Source organism: Lathyrus oleraceus, chromosome 7 (genome assembly GCF_024323335.1).
Source record: "Lathyrus oleraceus cultivar Zhongwan6 chromosome 7, CAAS_Psat_ZW6_1.0, whole genome shotgun sequence".
In the NCBI taxonomy this organism is placed as follows: Eukaryota; Viridiplantae; Streptophyta; class Magnoliopsida; order Fabales; family Fabaceae; genus Lathyrus; species Lathyrus oleraceus.
Window position 1 is genome coordinate 480,388,581 of NC_066585.1, and position 5,675 is coordinate 480,394,255.

Here is a 5,675-nt window from a genome sequence, read left to right on the forward strand (position 1 = left end):
AATGAGATGATAACGCCTAAGTATGTGTTTGGATCGTTGGTGAGATCTAGGCTCCTTGGCTTGTGCGATAGCACCATTGTTATCACAGTAGAGATCAATGGGATCCACAATGCTAGGGACTATGCCAAGTTCACTAATGAACTTTTTGATCCAAACAGCTTCCTTCGCTGCACTTGAGGCAGCAATATACTCGGCCTCGGTTGTAGAATCAGCAACTGTATCTTGCTTTGAACTTTTCCAGCTCACAGCGCCACCGTTTAAGCAAAACACATAACCAGATTGCGATCTAAAGTCATCCTTATCTGTCTGGAAGCTAGCATCGGTGTATCCAATTACAGCCAACTCTTCCTGACCTCCATATATCAAGAATGAGTCCTTAGTCCTTCTTAAATACTTAAGGATATTCTTGACAGCTACCCAGTGAGCATCACCAGGATCAGATTGGTACCTACTCGTTGCACTTAAAGCATACGAGACATCTGGTCGAGTACATAACATGGCATACATGATAGATCCTATTGCAGATGCATATGGAATCTTATTCATGCGATCCCTTTCTTCCTTAGTTAAAGGGGATTGTGTTTTTGATAGACACAGGCCATGTTGCATAGGTATGAATCCTTTCTTGGAATCATGCATATTAAAGCGTCTCAACACTTTGTCTATGTATGTACTCTGACTTAGGCCAAGCAGTTTTTGTGATCTATCTCTATAGATTCTGATTCCTAATATATAGGCTGCTTCACCTAGGTCCTTCATAGAAAAGCATTTCCCTAACCAAGACTTTACTTGTTGTAGGGTAGGGATATCGTTTCCAATGAGTAATATGTCATCTACATATAATACCAGGAAAACGATCATGCTCCCACTAACCTTCTTGTAGACACAAGGCTCATCTTCGTTCTTGATGAATCCATATTGTTTTACTGTTTCATCAAAACGAAGATTCCAGCTTCTGGAAGCTTGCTTCAATCCATAGATTGATCTTTGTAACTTACATATCTTTTGGGCTTCCTCTGGTATGTCAAATCCTTCAGGCTGTGTCATGTACACATCCTCAAGAAGATTTCCATTAAGGAAAGCAGTTTTGACATCCATCTGCCATATTTCATAATCATGATATGCAGCGATAGCAAGTAAAATCCGAACAGATTTAAGCATTGCAACTGGTGAAAAGGTTTCATCATAGTCAATCCCATGAATTTGTTTATATCCTTTTGCAACCAGTCTTGCCTTATAGGTATGTACCTTACCATCCATGTCAGTCTTCTTTTTGAAGACCCACTTGCATCCTATAGGGTTAATTCCTACAGGAGGCTCTACCAAGGTCCAAACTTGGTTTGTGTACATGGAATCCATTTCAGATTTCATGGCTTCTAGCCACTTCTCAGACTCGGGACCAGTTATGGCCTCTTGGTAGGTCACAGGCTCATCTTGATCCATGAGTAATACATCACCTTGATCAGTTATGAGATATCCATATCTCTCAGGTAGTTGACGTATCCTGCTTGACCTACGCTGGTTTTGTTCTACTTGAGCAGGTTGCTCTTCCACAACTTCTTGTGTTTCCTGCTCTAATTCCTCCATAGGTGTATCTATGCTTTGTGATTCTTGAATTTCTTCAAGCTCTACTTTCCTCCCACTGGTTCCTTTGGAAATAAAATCCTTTTCTAGGAAAACTCCAGTTCGAGCGACAAACACTTTGCCCTCAGAAGGATTGTAGAAGTAATACCCCTTTGTTTCTTTAGGATACCCCACAAATAAGCATTTGTCAGATTTGGGCTCAAGCTTAGTTGAAATTTGTCGTTTCACATAAACTTCGCAACCCCAAATCTTCATGTAAGACATATGTGGTTTCTTACCACTCCATATTTCATATGGTGTCTTGTCAACCTTCTTGGATGGAACACGGTTAAGTGTGTAAGCTGCTGTCAATAGTGCATGTCCCCAAAAGGAGTTTGGAAGATCGGCGTGACTCATCATGGATCGGACCATGTCTAACAGGGTTCGATTTCTTCTCTCAGATACACCATTCCATTGGGGTGTTCCAGGAGGAGTAAGTTGGGACAGGATCCCACACTCTTTCAGATGGTCATCAAACTCTAGGCTTAAATACTCACCACCTCGATCTGATCGAAGAGTTTTAATATTCTTACCTAGTTGGTTTTGTACTTCATTCTTGAATTCCTTGAACTTTTCAAAGGACTCTGATTTGTGTTTCATTAAATACACATAACCATATCTACTGAAATCATCAGTGAATGTGATGAAGTACTGAAAACCTCCTCTGGATGGTATGTTCAGTGGTCCACATACATCAGTATGTATGAGGGCCAAAAGATCATTAGCTCTTTCACCTTTTCCTGTGAATGGAGATTTTGTCATCTTTCCAATTAAACAAGATCTGCATGTCTCATATGATTCATAATCAAAAGAGTCCAAGAGTCCATCTTTATGGAGTTTGGAAATGCGTTTCTCATTTATGTGGCCTAATCGACAATGCCAAAGGTAAGTTGGATTTAACTCGTTAGGTTTCATCCTTTTAGTATTAATGTTATATATAGGCATTTCGAGATCAAGGACATACAGTCCATTGCTCATTTGTGCAGTAGCATAGAATATATCATTCAAATAAATTGAGCAACAATTGTTCTTTATTATAAATGAAAAACCAAACTTGTCCAAACAAGAAATGGAAATAATATTCCTGCTAATTGCAGGTACATAATAACAGTTCTCTAACTGAATTATTAAACCACTAGGTAAAGTTAATACATAAGTTCCTACGGCTAAAGCAGCAACCTTTGCTCCATTGCCAACTCGTAGGTCAACTTCACCTTTTGCCAAATCTCTACTTCTTTTTAGCCCCTGCACATTTGTACAAATGTGAGAACCGCATCCAGTATCTAATATCCATGATGCAGAAGTAGATAAATTTATTTCAATAACAAAAATACCTGAAGTTGAAGTCTCTACTCCATTCTTCGTATCTTCCAGGTACTTTGGGCAGTTTCTCTTCCAGTGTCCGGTCTTACCGCAATGGAAGCAGGTGCCTGCCTTTGCTATGCCTCCAGTAGGCTTCAAAGCAGCAACAGTGGGTCTGGGTTTGGCAACTTCCTTGCCTTTCCCTTTATCACCCTGCTTGGTGGGCCTTTTGTTCTGTCTCTTTCCATTTCTGATCATCAGAATGGACTTCCCTTTTGTCTTCAGATTCTGTTCAGCTGTTCTTAACATGCCTAGCAGTCCAGGAAGAGATTTATCCATATCATTCATATTGAAATTTAGGACAAATTGACTGAATCTATCTGGCAACGATTGCAAGATCAAATCAGTCGCAAGTTCCTTTCCGAGGGGAAAACCCAACCTTTCAAGGTTTTCCACATACCCAATCATCTTGAGCACATGGGGACTTACAGGGGCTCCCTCAGCTAACTTGCTTTGAAAAAGGGCTTTTGAAACTTCAAACCTCTCATGCCTTGCTTGCTCTTGATAGAGCAACTTCAGGTGTTCGATCATATCGAACGCTGACATGTTCTCATGTTGCTTTTGCAATTCTGAGTTCATGGTAGCTAGCATGAGACAAGCAGTTTCATTGGCATCATCGACATGCTTCTTATAAGCATCTCTTTCTGCCTTAGGTGCAGAACTAGGAGGTTCCTCTTCAGGAACAGGAGTCTCCAAGACATACAGCTTTTTATCATGTTTGAGGACAATCCTCAGGTTTCGGTGCCAATCCAGAAAATTTGTCCCAGACAATTTTTCCTTGTCAAGGATTGATCGCAAGATGTTGTTAGAGGTGTTTGTTGTCATGGTTATCTACATAAGGATTAAGAAAATATTAGTATCATTGACATATTTAATTAGGCCTTTAATCAAATATGCTCCCACTATTTTACTCAAAACAAATGACCCTCATCATTTGATTCGGAAAATCCCGTTGGAAGATTTTCTAGTGGGTCGAGATCCATATTTCACTTCGTTCTAAGTCCGCGTAGGCGGATTACACAGAACTAGGTTATTTAGGTAGGAACTCCTTCCAATTGTATCTCATACAACTCTCGAAAATTTCAGTTGGGTGAATAACTCCTTATTCCAATCCATCATATGGATCATTCCCAACTCTTGCTTCTAAAACATATATGATATTATTATAATCAAGTTTGACCCATTGTCTTAGCAGTTGGATATTACAATTATCCCATCGCACCTTACTAATATAGAACATGCACCTCGCTTTGGCGAAACCTACATTATCCGATACTAGTCTTGATGAGTGCTAAAACTTGGAAAGCAAACATATATCATAATTTGTTTAGTTAAGTTTGACCCATTGTTTTAGCAGTTGGATATTACAATTATCCCATCGCACCTTACCAATATAGAACATGCACCTCGCTTTGGCGAAACCTACATTATTCGATACTAGTCTTGATGAGTGCTAAAACTTGGAAAGCATAAACTTAATATTTTAGTTTGAGGGAATTGCAATTGTTATGATCTCACCGGCTTGTTTATCATATAAATCGTCTCTCACATGCATCAACATACATACACAATGAAACAGTTATGGCCCCTAGCGCAATTGTTCTCCCAAGCCAATGAGAGAACCTAAGCTAACCTAATAACGATCTAAGCTTCTCCAAGCAAGATCTTCAAGGTTGTCCTCCTTTAGTATTGAATTCTTCTCTAAGCTTCTCCAAGCAAGATCTTCAAGGTTGTCCTCCTTTGATCTTGAATTCTTCTCTTTCTTCATATCATTATTCTCCTTTGATATTGAATACTTCTCTTTCTTCATATCATTACATTACAGAAGAAACTCGTTTTACATACGAGGGATTGAGATGAGAAAAGAATTTACATTAAGAGATCAAAAGGAGAGGCACGACACGCAGGTCGTATTTAAAAACCCAAAACAAAATAAAGGAAGACTAAGGCCATAACTGATCACAACAAGGCAACAATAATAAACACATTATTATTATTATTATTAATCTCAATTCCTTTAATTAATTAAAACCAAATTAAATTTCAGCGACCGATCATACTACGCAGAGTTAGCCGGGGGTTCCGCTGCCCGTTGCGTAGTCACAAAACAGGAACCCCAAAATTTTGACTCTGGGAGTGTGACGACCGTCACAGGTGTGTGACGACCGTCACAGGCAATGTGAGTGTGACGACCATCATGGGTGTGTTACGACCGTCACGCATCCAGTTTGTTACGCCTGTTACGCTCGTCATACGAGCTTCACGCAGCCAAAGTAATAGGACTTTGAAACAGTCAACACGCTCGTCACACGAGCTTCACGCAGCCAAAATAATAGGACTTTGAAACAGTCTACGGACCTCTTCCAAAAACCCTAAATTCACAACTCTTTGACGGCACAACCCTTGCGCCGTCACCAACCCTAATGCGCCAATTTCAGACCGTCAAACACACCTCGATTGTTGATTCAGTATGATTGATCAACAGGTCATTGCTTCACCATACTAATGTCGGATTCCGAAGCAAATGACCATTGATCGCTCAAAGGAAAACAATCATTTAGTGTTCGAATGAACGAAACAGAAACAGTATATCACATATACCGTATTTTGCATTAGGATTACTTATATCATATATAAGTTGATCGGTCTCAATTGTGTAACCTATGGACGATCGATGTATCGCTGCTTCA